The sequence below is a fragment of the Rattus norvegicus genome, chromosome Y (genome assembly GCF_021556685.1).
Source record: "Rattus norvegicus strain SHRSP/BbbUtx chromosome Y, alternate assembly SHRSP_T2T, whole genome shotgun sequence".
Classification (NCBI taxonomy): Eukaryota; Metazoa; Chordata; class Mammalia; order Rodentia; family Muridae; genus Rattus; species Rattus norvegicus.
In genome coordinates this window covers 61003639-61020382 of record NC_141555.1, presented here as the reverse complement: position 1 = coordinate 61020382, position 16744 = coordinate 61003639, and the positions used below count along the sequence as shown (strand labels likewise).

The window sequence follows — 16744 nt, the reverse complement described above, 5'->3', positions numbered from 1 at the left end:
CTAAGGATATTTGTTCCCTTTGGGTTCTACCATGGCCTATTCCCCCTTTTTGTTTAATTACGCATTCCTTCAGGTACGATGTGCTTGCTCAACAAAACCTTGACGTTGGGGATTATACGGCAGGCCATGGCTCAACTGCACATCCATCTGTTTATAAAAGGATTTGAAAGATTTGGCAGTTTATGCTGGGCCATTATCAGTTTTTAAATGTTGAGGCTTTCCCCAAGCAGCCCAGGCTTATAGGCAGTGTCCAATAACATTGCGTGCATTTTCTCCACTCATAGGGGTAGCATGAATGACTCCTCAACAAGTATCCACAGAAACATGAATGTATTTTAGAGTCCCAAATCCAGATATGTAAGTTACATCCATTTGCCAAATCTTTAGGGGCAAGAGGCCTCTAGGATTAACCCCGACACTAGGTCCATGGTGAAAAGTGATACACTGTTGACATCCTAAATCTATCTGTCGAGCATCTGCACAAGACAGATGAAACTTCTGCTCTAAGGTCTTAGTAGGCACATGATATTGTTGATGAGATTGTCGTGCTTGATCCAATGATGAGCTTAAGAAGATGAACTCCATTCGGGTACATCTATCCACAAGATCATTTCATTCACTGAGAGGAGCAGGCAAACCTTTATGAGCTCTAATATGTTGGACAAAAAACTTGTGACCTCTTTTCCAGATCAATTCCTGAAGTTTCCTCAGCAGCTGGCATACCGTGTTGCTAATTTTAATAGGGCCAACCACTTCTAATATCTTAAATGCATTAACAAATACATTGAATCAGAGAGCAAATTAAAGTCAAAGGAACAATTTTGAGTTCAATTATTTGTGGAGAGCCGGGTTGATATTGACACAAAATTGGCTCTTGATTGTTAATCACATAAACTCCACAGCCATTTTTGGATCCATCTGTAAAATATGTATGGCGCCCCCTGTATAGGAACACTGGAGGTAACCATAGAAAGATCACGGGATGTTCTTTAAAGAAGGACAGCAAAGACTGTTCTGGATAATGATTATCTATCTCTCCATGGAATCCACAGTGTAATATAGCCCATGCATCCACAGTGCAACACAAGATCTTCATCAGCTGACCTGTATAGGGCACTATGATCGAGGTTGGGGAAACACCAAAAAATTGTATGCACTGTTGGATCCCATTCAGGGCTAAACATGCAACTGCTGTAGGATAATTCTCTACTGATCTAGATGGAGAAGCCTTGGGATAAACACAAGGCAGAGGGCCTTCTTGCCACAACAATCCTGTGGGCTCCATGTAGGTGGCTAGAATGCATAGCACAATGTCTCCACCCTCCTTCCATCGATGTAAAATTGCGCCCTGTAATACTTTTTCAACCTCCTTTAAAGCTTCCCTTGCTTCATCAGTCAATTGTCTAGGAGAACCCAAAGCCGAATCCCCAACTAAAGTATTATACAATGGTTTTAATTAATAATTTGGTAATTTTAAATAACATATGGCCCAATTAATATCGCCTAGTAATTTTTGAAAATCATTAAGAGTCTTAAGATTATCTTTCCTCAATTCAACCTTCTGGGGGATAATGGTATAAGGACTTACTTTTGCTCTTAAATAATTTACAAGACTGCCCTTTTGTACCTTTTCCGGGGCAATAATCAATCCCCTACCTTCTAGCAATTTAACTAAATTTCCATATGCTAAATCTAAAATCTCTTCATTCATTGAAGTTAAAAGGATATCATCCATAAAATGGAGGCATTTAAGAGCAGGAAACCTCATTCTTATTGGCGCAATGGCGTTGCCCCCAAAAAGTTGACACATAGATGGGCTATTGGCCATACCCTGTGGTAAACTACCCATTCATATCGTTGCTCAGGTTCTTCATGATTGCGTGATGGAACAGTAAAAGCAAACCTTTCACTATCCCTTGGACAAAGAGGTATGGAGGAAAAGCAATCTTTCATATCAATCACTACAACAGGCCAACAGACTGGCAGAGGGGAAAAAAGAGGAAGCCTGGCTTGCACTGGGCCCATGATTTGCATCTGTTGATTTATACATTGTAAATCATGCAACAGTCTCCATTTTCCTGACTTCTTTTTAATCACAAATATTGGGGTATTCCAAGGTAATAGTAATGTTTTTATATGCTTTGTAGCCAGCTTTAGCTGCGGGAAGCTTCTCAGCAGAAAGCAGCCACTGAGGAACCCAAACCGGCTCCTCTCTTTTCCAGGTAATGGGAACCCATCCTCAGCGGCCCCAAGGAAAACCCAGGTCCTGATTCCTTTCTCTCTGTTGGGCAGTTATAGGGCTAGTCCAACCCTGCAGGTGTTTCCCTATTCCTTTACTGGGTAAATAGCCCACATGTTTGATAATCTTTTGTGAAGTTTCAGAATACTCAGTGGTCAATTTGAAACCAATATCTTTCAGCAATTATCTCCCCCAAAGGGAAATGTGCAAATCCAACATATAGGATTGCATAACTCCTGAATGCCCTTCCTGATCTCTCCAACTCAGTTGTCTTGCACTCATATCAGGAGCTCTTGCATAACTGAGACCTTGTAATGTTTGAGATGAGGACTGTACCGGCTGTCCAGAAGGTCAATCTTTCTTAGTTATTATACTTCTATTGGCCGCTGTATTCAACAGTCCTAGGATGCGTTTACCATATCCCCGTAGCTCCAATATTGGGCGTTGGTTTAAACCCAAGCCTAAAAATGTAGGGTTGGAGTCTGTGGAACTGAAACCATTCTCTCTCCTCTTTCTAGACTGGGCTGCAAATCTTCCATGATGGCTAGGCAAAGTAATCGTTGCGCTATTCGGTCCCCAGGGGAAATGGCACTAATCCCTTTCAGTGATTCTAACATGATCTTGACAACCCCTGTATAATCTGGGTCAATAACTCCTGGATGGACATGTAGTCCTTTTAAAGCTGTAGATGATCTCCCTATAAGAAACCCTAATGTGCCAAGTTCAGGGGGTCCTTTAAAATCAGTTTCTGTCAACTGGACCCCCATCCAAGGAGGTAGTATGAATCTGACAGTGGAGAAGAGTTCCAGTCCTGTGGAGCCCTTAGTGGCTCCCCTTGGCCCCTTGAATGGAGAAGGGATGGCGGTCTCTCATGACTCTGTTCTACATCCTGATTCTCGACTGCCCCATATATTTGTGGGCCCTGGGGTCGTGGACCCACCTGTCCATTTTTTTGACGTTGTCCACCAAAACCGGTGATTAGAGGCTGTCCATTGATGTCTTTTACCAAGTAGCACTCATGAGCCCAATGGTTCACCTCCTTGCACTTGGGGCACAGCCCTTGTTGCCTTGGGCATTGGCCACTTCCTGTACTGAATAGACTTCTCCTGTCTGGACATTGCCTTTTTAGGCGCCCCTGCTGACCACACTTAACACACACTCCTGAGCTACCTCCTTTTCTCTGCGTCATCTGCATAAGTGCAGCCGCGAGTCCAGCATTAGTCACAGGTCCCCCTATTTCTCTACAGACCTTCATCCAAGCCTCAAGTCCCTTATTCTTGTAAGGAGTGATAGCGGCTCGACATTCCTTTGTGACTGTTCATAGGCCAACTCTTTAATCAAGGGCCTAGCAGTATCGGGGTAGCCTAAGACTTTCCCCGCTGCTTCCACTAATCAGGCTACAAAGTCAGAGAATGGCTCCATAGGTTTTTGAAGGATCTTGATGAGGTTTGCACTCCCTTCTCCCTTATTAGGTAAGGATTTCCATGCCTTTGTTTCAACTTCATTAATCTGCTGGTAAACCTGTCCTGGATACCCTGTCTGAGCATTGGCAAAGCGTCCCTGACCCAGCAGCGTATCTCTATCCCAGGCAGCCTGGCCGCCCCCCCCCTCGCTACCAAGTTAGCGGCAGCGTGTTCATTGGCAAAGTCAATAAGAAAAGCTCTCCAGTCCAAATACTGTACCAGACTAAGACAGGCCCGAGCAAGTTTAATCCAATCACTAGGAGTCACGCAAAATCTGTGTAAGACCTTAACCTGAGGTATGGTAAGTGAGGCCATAATGCCATATGTCCTATTGATACCATCAGGGACTTGATCACCTTAAAGTCTAAAGGCTCATGATACCTTTGTTGATTAGCATCCACATAAACAGGATAGGCCAGATGCAGTTCTGTGTGGACTGGCTTCCACACTTCTTGGCAGAATGTACTACCCGGTTGTCGCATGCCCAATGTCTCACCAGCAAGAACGACGCGTGGCAACAGGATTCTTCTGCGAACAAGCCTTTACCGTACAGCTCCCTTGAACAGGGACAGGGGGGCCTCAAGCAGCAAGAATGCTCGGCTTATATAGACAGCAGCTGAGGCTATGCTAAGTGTCCTTCAGGGATTGGTGGAGCATGAATTACCTTATTGGTATTGTGCTGCTCCCTCATTAGCATATTATCAGCCAACTGATACCAGGTGCAAAGCCTGCGCATGCTCAGTACCGTTGTTCACCACAGGAGGGCGCCCTGCACCCAAAACTCTACTCCCTTCCTCTACAACATTGCAGGGAGGAGGAGCTGAGAGGAACCACCCAGGAAGTTCCTCCACCATTTTAGGCTTTTTCCTTTTCTTCTTCTGAATGTGTTTCGTCTGTATCATCCTCTGTATCTGTCTTTTCTGAGTCTGTCTCCTTTGTGCTTCACTGCTTTTCTGACCTCTCCTCTTGAAGCATTTCTAGGGCAGCTTGTCCCTTCTCTATATTTGCCTGAAAACATTTTTGATCCTCAAGGCAACTACACACTAAGCGCCAAACTGGATGGACCCCAGGTCTTAGAGTCCCCTGTTCCCAGGCAAAATCAAGGTCTTTCCCTAGTTTTTCCCAACTTGCCACAGTAAGATTATCCGAGACTGCGAACCAGGGGGCAATGACTTTGCATTCGCTCAATAAACTCTCTAAGGTGCTCCTTTTTATTTTTAGTTTCTTATGCTCAAATAGCTCTTGAAGAGTCAGAAAAATTGGATGAGACTGTGAGTTCCTCATGACAAAAATTTTCTACGCTTCTACGGCTAAATTCACCAGGCCTCTTCCTAATTTCGGTTCGCTGCTACTGAGAACTTTCTTGTTAACTACCCTGAGAATTTATAGCCACTTATTTCCCAAGGTCCTTATGGTCCTATATTACCTTGGGAATGTTCCAGCGCTGCCCTGACTGCAAGAAGTTCTGATTTCAGGAGGTCCCTATATGGGCCACCACTTGCCAAGCCCAACCACGACCAGCAAGGAAGACACGAATAGTGAAGGTCTTCTTCAAGCAGTTTTACTCAGGAACCTTGATACAATCTTCTGACCCCAGGGAACCCCCCACCACACTTAAAAAGCTAGTGCTGGCCAATCCTATAAAGCCATGGGGGTCTTGCAGATACGCTGTCACTATGCAGAAGCCAGCAGGCCAGGTAGGCATAGCCAAATAAGGACTAGTTTACTACAAGGAGAGCTCACTGTTGGGAGGGTGGAAGGCAGAAACCAGCACCAACTTTGAGGCCTGGCATGTCACAGCTGCCTACAGTCGCTTTGCAAGGAATTTACAATAAGAAATGGAAATACAATATTCATTAAATTAAAGGTCTGTAGGGAAAATACTATACTTTGGGAAACAGAGAAAACCTAGAAAATTGAACTGTATGTCAGCAGGAAAAAACCTGTGACATACAGAATAAAAATATTCTCTAGAAGAATCTACTACACTCCATGTTCCTAAACCTTTTCTACCCATGCTAAGCCCATGAATAACTTTCTCCATTCAGAACATGTAACCACTAGTGAAGCAGAGAGAAGTCTCTAGATTTAGAGAGATGGAGTACATAAAGGTTTCCACTGTGTCACAGGAGACTCTCCTGGAAAAGGCACTCTCGAATCTGGTCAATGTAAGGAAAGCTGTTCAGCAGGTAGGCCATGGCGGTTATCAGTGACATCATCATTAGGTCCTGCCTGAAAAATCTCTTGTAACCTGGAGAGCCCGAGCTTCTTCTGTGATGTCACTAGTGTCATGGTGACAGCAACTCCCTCTCAGATATTCCTTCAGTACCTCTAGAGTTTACTAATTGGCTCTAAATCAAAGTAAACAGCCATTTGGGAGTGAGAAGAAAGAGAGTAAAGAGAACAGTGATGGTGAGAAGGAAGCTGGCCTTCTGTATTTGTATAAAAAAGGAAGAAATACTTGGTCCATTGGAAAGCTTGGTGAGTCCTGGTTAGGGGTTGAGTGGGTTTGCTGAAGAGATAGCCTTTATCTGAGCCTTCAACATATGGGAATCAGGAACTGAGAGCCTCCCAGAAGCATCGGAACATCCCTGCTTGTTATGGTTCCTTGAAGTCGGAGAGTTTATATCATTAATTTCGTTATTCCAAAAGCCAGGTGTTGGAAAGGGCCCAGTTGATTCTTGAGAGCTCATGGCTTTTATAATTTTTCCCAGAAAGAAAGGTCCTAAGGAAGAAGGAAAAGACAAGTATTGTGTCCTCAGCTCAGTGTAAAGTTCTCCTTGCTTTGGATTCCTATAGTGCAGTTTGGGTCTGAGACTGATATCTGGGAGAGAGAAGTGCTTCTATTTGAGACTTCATAATCTCAGTCTTTCCACTAGTATTACTATGACTACCATTCCCTGACAGTGACCCTTTAGATTTCTGACCCAATATGTGTGATTAGCTGGCAGTTAACTTTTCTTTTTTCTCCCATTTTTTTATTTTTTAGCCAATTTTATTGCTTTTTCTATTGAATATTTTTATATTTACATTTCAAATGTTATTTCCTTTCCCAGGTTCCTGTCCCTGAGATCCTTAAACAGTCCCACTAACCTTCTTCCATAACCCCCGTTACTGCACCGTGACATTCCCTTGAACTGGGAGTCAAACCTAGGGAGGAGCACGGGCTTCTCCTTCCATTGGGGCCCAACAAAGCCATCCTCTTCTACCAATGGAGTTGAAGCCATAGGCCTGTCCATACACAGTCTTTGAATATTGGTTTAGTACCAGAAAGCTCTGCTTAGATGAATTGCTGTTCTTATGGGGTTGAAAGTCCATTCAGCTCTTGTAATCTTTTCTAAACAATTACAAACATGAGGTCCATTTTCAGTTCCCTGGTTTGCCACTAGCATTCACTTCTGTATTTGACATGCTCTAGCTGTGTCTCTCATGAAAGATCTATGTCCAGTTCCTGGCAGCATGCTCTTCTTAGCTTCAACAATCCTATCTAGTTTTGGTGAAAAAATATATATATATATATATATATATATATATATATATATATATATATATATATATATATACATATATATATGCTTTTGGTGGCTCCTACTACTAAGAATTTTGATGGAATATTTACTAGGATTCTGTGTAACTAGGTCAAGAATATAGTATCCACAAATGACAATTCCAAATAGACTCCCTCCTTTTCTTATAACCTATGGATGTTGAGGTTTCACTGGACCTCAAGCCACTCTTCTTGCTGACCATCACCCAGAAACTGATGTTTGTCCTGAAGAAAGAATCATGGTAAAACATCCAAAAACCTCAAGTCTTTCCCTGGGATCACAGGAAGGTCGATATTAGAGGACTGATATCTAATAGAACTACAGAACCATATTTTATACTCCATGTTGTCCTTTGCTTAACTGATGTCTGCTACTTTATGGATAAAATGAGGATTTGGGAGTTTATCATTTGAAGGAGTTACACAATATTTACACTGTTATATTCGCTCTATATCTGGGCCCCGTTTGTAGCCATATTCATTGCAAAGAATGGAATTGGAAAAATGAAATTTTTTAGTACGCATGCAGGAACATATAAAATGTCCCCTGTGAATGAATGTACAATCAGAAAATGTAGCAAAATATTCACTCCATTAAAGGTCTGTAGAGAAAATACTGGCACCTGGGAAAATGAGAACACCTAGCTAATTGAACTTTATGTCACAGGATTGGACCTGGGAATAACATGAATCTTCAGAAGAATCTCCTTCTCTCCATGTTCCTAGATCTTTTCTACCCATGCCAAACCCCTGACTAACTTTCTCCATTCAGAGCATGTGACCACTAATGAAGCAGAGAGAAGTCTCTAGCTTTAGAGAGATGTAGTATGTAAAGTTTTCCACGGTGTCACAGGAGACACTCCTGGAAAGGGAACCCATGAATCTGGTCAATGTAAGGAAAGCTGTTTATAGGGAGGCCATGGCGGTTCTCAGTGACATCATCATTAGGCCCTCCATGAAAAGTCTCTTGTATCCTGGAGAGCCCTAGCTTCTTCTGTGAGGTAACAAGTGTTGTCCTGACTGCAACTGCCTCTCAGATATTCCTTCAGTACCACTAGGGTTTACTAATTGGCCTCTAATTCAGAGTAAAGAGCCATTTGGGAGGGAGAACAAATAGGATGAAGAGATCAGAAATGGGAAGAAGAAGCTGGACATCTGTCTTGGCATAAAAGAAAAGAAGAAATAATGTGGTTCTTGTGAAAACACCCTGGGCAGATGGCTTTAGTTCTTTTGTTCTCTAGGTTCACCGAGCTCTTGGAGAACTTGCTGAACATCCTAAAGACCTTTGGGCAAACGGTAAAGTTTCTAGATACCTCTTTTTAGTTTTCGAATGTCCTGTGTTTCCCAGGAAGAGTGCTAGAGCCAGATTGATTTTTATATGCTTTAGAAGACATGGAATTTTTCTGATATACTTGGACTAATGGCACAGGTCTAAATGATTTTTTTTTCGATGTGGACTATCCCTCAGACCTTTGGGAATATAAAAATGGTTTTGTATTTTTGAAGTCTAATTTTCACAATGACAAATCACTTTGAGCATGGAGAACACTTTCTGGAGCCCTAGAGAGGGGTGAAGAAATTCCCTGAAATCCTAGGGCAGATGGTGAACATGCCTTTTTGGTAGAAGGAGGAGTTACTTGAGCATCTTGGGACAATATGGAATGTGCAGCATGCCCCTGTAAGGATTGGCAACTTTCCACAATACCTTCTTCATTTTTGGAAAATTTCAATGCCCTTTGGACAGATGGAGAAGGTGTGGGACTCACCTGAGGAGTAATTGTAACTTTTGGTGTCTCTTTTGCAGAAGAATATGGCACAAGATCCCTTTTGGCAGAAGGTGGAAGGTTGAAACTGTCCTCCTTAGAGGAGAAACTTCTCAAGACACCATCAGAAGGATCAAATCTTAACCCTGTGTTTCTAGAAACTGGATGACTGTGGTATACTTTGGTAGAGGGAGAATGTCTACTATTTCTCCCCAGAGTGGACATGTGAAATAAATCTACTTGGGTAGATGTGGATAATTGTAAAGCATGCTGTTCAGATGCAGTAGATCCTAAGACATCCTTCTCAGATGAGGAAGGTCTTAATGTACCGTGTATATGTGTAGAAAACCTGACTGTAATGTCAGAAACGGGAGTAGGTATTAGAGCTACCTCTGAAGATGTGACCTCTCCTAGAGCATCATGGAGTTATGTGAAAGGTCTGAGAGCCTCATGAGCAGATAAGGATGTTTCTAGACATCGTTGTGTAATTGTGGAAGTTCCAAGAAAAATTTCTTCTGCTGGAGAAATTGAAAGAGACTTTCGTATAGAAGTGTCAGGTTCCCTAGCCTGCTTGATAGACAAAATGGCTTCCAAGGCCCCTTCAGGAGATAAGGTAAAATCCAGAGCCTTTGAGGTATTTGGCAGATGTTCTGGGTCTGCTTGTGGATATAAAGAAGGACTGGAAACACTTTGTGCATATTTGGAAGAGTGTGTAGCATCTTCTGTATTTGGGGAAGATGGCTGATCTTGAGGAGATTAAGAAATTCCTATAGCCTCCTGTGAATTTTGCGGAGGTCATATGCATTCTTTTGCACAAATGGAATCCAAGGAATCCCTTCCCTCAGATGTCGAGGATGCTACAGACACTGGTGTTTGCATTTCATGTTCCCCTACACCGCGTTCACATATGGTTGGATCCATAACCTTCTCTACAGATGGAATATGTCCTAGAACATCTTTTGTACATGTGTCACATCCACAAGCCATTTCTAAAGATGTGGCTGTGGGTAAAACTCCTTTTGTAGATGTTTCTCGTCCAACAGTCTCTTTATGAGATAGAGCACTACTCAGAGAATCCTGCTCATTTTGGGAATTTCTAGCATCTCTGATGTATATGTGGAAAATTTTGGAGCCTCTCCTTACATGACAGAATGACCTAGAGTCCCCTGAGTAGGTAGGGGATGTTGTATCTTCTCTGCAATTTGTTCAAATATGAAGTCTGCATGGCTCATTGACTGTGTGTTGTGATAAACTTGCCTCTTTTGGGCCTGATGACAAGTCAGGAGGGTCCTTTTTGGTGGTAGAGAATATTTGAATAATTCTCTGTTGTATAGGGACATTGGAAGTACTGGGGGAGATGGTGAGGGTGCTAGATCATATTTTTTTATGTGCAGAAGGCACAAGAGTTCCTTGGGAGGACTCAGAAATTTCTACCACATCTTGTGCGGGTGTGGAACTCTCAAGAGTCACTTCTGAAATTGGCAATGGTCCTTGATCTAATGGTGTACATGAAGAAAGGTTTGTCTCTGCTTGGGCTGGTATGTGTATTATGAGGTTCGCCTGGGGATTTGCGACTCTATTTTGTCCCTCTTGGACCATAAGTGATGATTTAAGCACAGTTTTAATCGTGGAGGACGTTGAAGGTCCACTTGGTTTAAAGGGAAGTTCTGAAATCCCCTTCATCAGCAGAATCAGGTTTCAAACTCATTTTACATGAGGCAGATTGCATAAGGCACTTTGGTGGAGATGGAGGACATCTTTGCCTGTATTTGTGAGTGGACATAGCTCTCTGCCCTGCTTTGGCAGCTAGCTTAGGTATTAAAGTTTCATGTGGAGAGGGGGCAGGATTTAAACCATTTGTGGAACATGAGAAATCACTGACATTACTTTTAAGAGAAGAAGTTTTGCAGCCCTCTTTGTCTGATGGGGCCTGTTGTACCTCCCCTTGATCAGAGGGGTCTTGTCCAACACACTATGGAGGAGAATTGGAAAGACTGGATACCTGTAGGATAGGGAATGAACATTTGAAACTCCTTTGGAAACACTGTGACAGAGAGCTGATCACCCAGAAGAGTGGGCAATACTGAGACCTCAGGGAAGGAGAGACTGCCACTTCTGCCCACCAGTGCACACATCCCTAGCCCAAGAGGAAACTGCATAGTGCCTCTGGACACATGGATATAGGAGCACTCAAGCTTCAGGTGCCCTGCAGTCCAAACTGCACCTGCATCGGAACTGGTTCAAACAGTATTCTACACCCAAATCTCGTGTGGGGTGGGTAAGTCTTAGACCATCAGAGGGGCAGAATCCCCTGAAAACTCTGCTCACATTCCTGACTCAAGAAAAAAACACCTAGCTCCATCTGGGCCTCCTGTGCATAGGGACCTAGGAGCAGTAGGGGCAGGACATTTCTGGTTGCAGCCCTCATGGAAAGCTGAAAGTCAGCCCAATGAGCAAGTTCAGACCTGAGACCAGAGGTGAATCCAACTTTTCTGCTCGAAGTGAGCGGACTGGTGGACTCAGGACACACAAAGGCAGAACTCCTCTGGGACCAGGCCCTTCCATTTTCTAGCTGACTCCTGAACCTCCCTGATCCCGGCCCAGAGCTCCCTGATCCTAGACGCTGTGGGAGAGAGAGCTGATCACCCAGGAGTGTGGGCAAAACAGAGTGTACAAGGCACAGAGACTGACACTGCTGCCCAGCATTGCCAACATCTCTGGCCCAAGACAATACTGCGTAGTGCCTCTGGACACAGGAATATAGGAGGAATGAAGCTGCAGGACCACCATGTTCCTGACTTTTCTTGGATCTGAACTGAACTGGTCAAACAGCTCCCTGTACCCATATCCTGAGGGTGGGGGAAATAGACCTTCAGAGAAGCAGACACTCCTGGGAAACCAGAGGAGACTACTCTCTGCCCAGATTCCAGACACAAGAGGAAAACATTTTGTGCCATCTGTGCCCCCTCCCCTCCAACAGAGAGACCTAGGAGAGGTATGGGAATTTCCTTCTGGTTCCTGCCCACAGGGATAGCTGAAAGCCCATGAACAGGAGAAACTACATGCCTGAGAGCAAAATGCTCTGTTCCCATAACTGGGTAAAAGTAAACAGGAAAACAGGTCTACAGTGGTCCTGACACACAGGCCTACTGGACGGTCAAGCCACAGTCAGAAAGAGCAAGACAAGCTAACTCCAGAGACAACCTGATGGATGGAGGCAAGCACAGGAACACAAGCAACAAAAATCAAGACTACTTGGGCTAATCAGATCCCAATTCTCCCATCAAAACAAACACTGGATTTCTAAACAAATCAGAAAAGCTAGCTCTAGATTTAACTTCACATTTCATCATGACGATGGAGGATGTTAAGAAGGTCATAAATGACTTCCTTATGAAAATACAGGACAACAGAAAATACAGAAGTAAACAAGTAGAATCCCATAAAGAGGGAACAAAAAGATACCTTAAAGAACTACTGAAAAAACAACAAAACAGGAGAAGGAAATGAAAAAAACCATCCAGGAGTTATAATGGAAATAGAAACAATAAAGAAAGCACAAAGGAAGACAACCCTGGAGATGGAAAACCTAGGAAAGAGACCAGGAGTCATAGATGTGAGCGTCACCAACAGGGTAAAAGAGATAGAAGATATAACCTAAGGAGCAGAAGATTCCATAGAAAACATTGACACAACTGTGAAAGATAATGGAAAACAGAAGAAGCTCCTAGCCCAAAACAGGAAATCAATGATACAATAAGAAGATCAAACCAAGGATAACAGGTATAGAAGAGAGTGAAGACTGACAATGTCAAGGGACAGTAATATCTTCAACAAAATTAAGGAAGAAAACTTCCCTAATCTGAAGAAAGAGATGCCCATAAACATACACAAAGCCTACAGAACTCCAAATAGATTGGACCAGAAAAGAAAATCCTCCCATCACATAATAGTCAAAACACAAAATGCACAAAACAAATAAAAATATTAACAACAGTAAGGGAAAAGATGAAATAACATATAATGGCAAACTAATCAGAATTACACCAGATTTCTCACCAGAGACTATGAAAGCCAGAAGATCCTGGACAGATGTCATACAGACACTAAGAGAACACCAATGCCAGCCCAGGCTACTGTATCCAGAAAAACTCTCAATTAACACAGATAGAGAAACTAATATATTTCATGCCAAAAAAAATTTACACAATATCTTTCTACATACCCAGTAATACAAAGGATCTTGAAGATAAACACACAGCTAGTGTTTCGCAAATTAAATTGCTATTACTTGTCGAATAACCTTAGTTTTAAGTGGTTATAGATGGTAGAATGCATACTTTTCTATATAGACAAAACATATTTTTAGCAGACTGAATCTCACATTCTTTGGCGAATTCTGTTCGTTCCAAGCAGGAAAATCTTGTAGTAAGTTGACTTTGAAGATAAACACACAGCTAGTGTTTTGCAAAGTGAATTGCTGTTACTTGGCCAATAGCTTGATTTTAAGTGGTCCTAGAGGGTAAAAAGCAGACTTTTCATTATAGACAAAACATGGTTTTCCTAGTCTGAATCTCTCATTCTTTGGTGAAATCTGCTCATCCAAGCAGGAAAAGCTTGTAGGAAGTTGACTTTGAAGATAAACACACAGCTAGTGTTTTGTAAAGTGAATTGCTGTAACTTGGCAAATGTGCGTAATTTTAAGTGGTTCCAGATGGTAAAAATCATACTTTTCTATATGGACAAAAAATGGGTTTCCGTTCCCAGTCTGAATCGAACATTATTTGACAAATTCGGTTCGTTCCAAGCGGGAAAGGCTTGTAAGAAGTTGACTTTGAAGATAAACACACAGTTAGTGTTTTGCAAAGTGAATTGCTGTTACTAGGTGAATAAGCTTAGTTTTAAGTGGTCGAGAGGGTAAAAAGAAGAATTTCAATATAGCCAAAACATGGGTTTCCCAGTCTGAATCTCTAACTCTTTGGTGAATTCTGTTCTCTCCAAGTGGGAAAAGCCTGTAGGAAGTTGACTTTCAAGGTAAACACACAGCTAGTGTTTTGCAAAGTGAAGTGCTGTTATTTGGTCAATAAGCTTAATTTTAAGTGGTTCTAGACAGATAAAGCATATTTTTGTATATAGGCAAAACTTGCATTTCCCATTCTGAATCAGACATTCTAAGGTGAATTCTGTTCTTTCCAAGCGGGAAAAGCTTATAGGAAGTTATTTCCAAGGGGGTAAAGCCTGTAGGAAGTTGACTTTTAAGATAAACACAGAGCTAATGAACTGCAAAATGAATTGCTCTTACTTGGCCAATAAGCTTAGTTTTAAGTGGTCCTAGAAAGTAAAAAGCAGACTTTTCTATGTAGACAAAACTTGCATATCCCAGTCTGAATCAGACATTCTTAGGTGAATTCTGTTCTTTCCAAGCGGGAAAAGCTTATAGGAAGTTGACTTTGAAGATAAACACACAGCTAGTGTTTTGCAAAGTGAATGGCTGATACATGGCCAATAAGCTTAGTTTTACGTGGTTCTAGACGGTAAAAAGCCTACTTTTTTTTATGGACAAAACATGGGTTTCCTTTCCCAGTCTGAATTGACCATTCTTTTGCGAATCGTGTTCGTTCCAAGTGGGAAAGGCTTGTAGGAAGTTGACTTTGAAGATAAACACACAGCTAGTGTTTTGCAAAGTGAATTGCTGTTACTTGGCCAATAAGCTTAGTTTACGTGGTTCTAGGTGGTAAAAAGCAGACTTTTCTATATGGACAAAACATGCGTTTAACAGTCTGAATCTCTCATTCTTTGGTGAATTCTGTTCGTTCCAAGGGGGAAAGCTTGTAGGAACTTGACTTTGAAGATAAACACACAGCTAGTGATTTGCAATGTGAATTGCTGTTAATTGGCGAATAAGCTTAGTTTTAATTGGTTCTAGAAGGTATAAAGCAGACTTTTCTGTATGGACAAAACATGCATTTTCCATTCTGAATGGAACATTCTTGGCGAATTCTGTTCGTTCCAAGCCGGAAAAGTTTGTAGGAAGTTGACTTTGAAGATAAACACACAGCTAGTGTTTTGCAAAGTGAATTGCTGTTACTTAGTCAATAAGCCAAGTTTTAATTTGTTGTACAGTCTAAAAAGCTTACTTTTCTGTTGTGGTTTGCCTTGGATTTCTCTCTGAATTTGTAAAATGAAGGCAAGAGTGCAAGTTTTGGGCAGATGGAGGAGTCGGGAGCGAGAGGGGAAGAGGTTCAGAGAATAGGGTGAGAGACGACAGTTGGTGACAGTTGAGCCAGTAGAACCTGAGGAGGAGGGAGAGGATTGGACAGTTGAGAGTGTTGGGAGAGGAGGAATGAAGATAGGTGGGAGAGCGAGAGTTTAGCGACATGATGGGGAACTGAGAAAAAGTTAGAGGAGTCAGGGGAGGAAAAGGAAAGGAGCGAGGAGAGGGTCGTCATGGGAGAAGAAAAAGCTGGAGACCTGCAAATAAAAGGTGCAAGGGATGAGGGATTTGGGAGCTAGGAATAGGACAGTGTAGGGTGGATCTGCCCAATTTAGATGCTGGATTGTTTTCACATTAATTGAGTTGTGTTTTCTTTGTACGGGCCGATTCTGGTTGGAGAGGAAACTGCAACAACTGGCGCCCAACGTATCCATTAGAACTCAACTAACCTGAGATACAAGTTTACTTCCCTCTCACCCCCAGAATAGGGCTCTGATAGAGATCTAGGCATGAGTACTGGTGGATTAGAAGTTGAAGACTGGGTCTGAGGGGTCTAGGAAGAATCGAGGGGACTGCACGTGTTCTGAAGCGGAGGGAGAAAAAGGTACAAACGGCTTCGGATCAGATACTACTTTGATGTAAGAGAGATATATAACTTTTTGATACTTAAAGATGAGAAACACAATGAATATCTTTTGGTCCTTATGGAATGATATTTTGATTGGTCTGACGGTTGTGAATTTTGAAGAAAAAGACACTTTATCATTGACCGGTATTGCAATATTCATTCTTCTGATTTCCTATATCTTGTCAAAAGACAGGGCCCTAAATAGCAAATTTCTAGCATTAGGAAAGAAATTACAAGTAATGCTAGAACAGAAATTTCTGAGATATATAGATGACTCTGAACAACAGAGAGATAAGCTTATGTTTTGGCAACAGGAGCTAGAAGAGACACTAGAAAAAAGAATTCGACAACTCAAAGATCAAATTGAACAGCAGGAAAATAGAGATAGAATCTGGAAACAAAGTCTAGAGGATAACTTACTAAAACTAGCAAATCAAAATAAGGCAGAGGTTGCAATATCAGAATTACAACATAAAGAGAAGCTAAAATTATGGAAGCAGGGCTTAGAAGAGAAGATACAGGTAATTATGGAACGACATGAAAAACAGAAAGAGAAAATTAAATCTTGGCAAAGTAGCCTAGAAGAAACACTAGAACTGAAGACACAGGAAATTATACATCAGAATAAGAGACAGAAAGATGAAAATAAAAGTGGTAGACAGGAACTAGAAAGGATGTTAGAACAGAACATACAACAGCTCACAAGTCATACTGAACAGCAGAGAGAAAGTAATGAGGTTTGGAAGCAAGACTTGGAGAATAACTTTTTAAAATTAATCAGTCAAAAAACATGGACAATAAATTATTAGAAGTACAATATAAAGAAAAATTCAAAGTGTGGAAGCATATCCTTGAACAGAGAATTCAAGAACTCAAGGAACAAGGGGGAA

At 41.9% G+C, this 16744-nt stretch overlaps 1 long non-coding RNA gene across 1 annotated transcript in view; it reads left to right on the top strand.

The window, feature by feature from the left end:
- Nucleotides 1-5997: 5997 nt before the first annotated feature.
- Nucleotides 5998-16744, top strand: part of LOC147998059 (uncharacterized) — a 41159-nt gene continuing 30412 nt past the window's right edge. The window contains exon 1 of the long non-coding RNA XR_015647457.1: nucleotides 5998-6183. This is a non-coding gene — a long non-coding RNA (uncharacterized LOC147998059). The remainder of the gene's footprint in view (nucleotides 6184-16744) is intronic.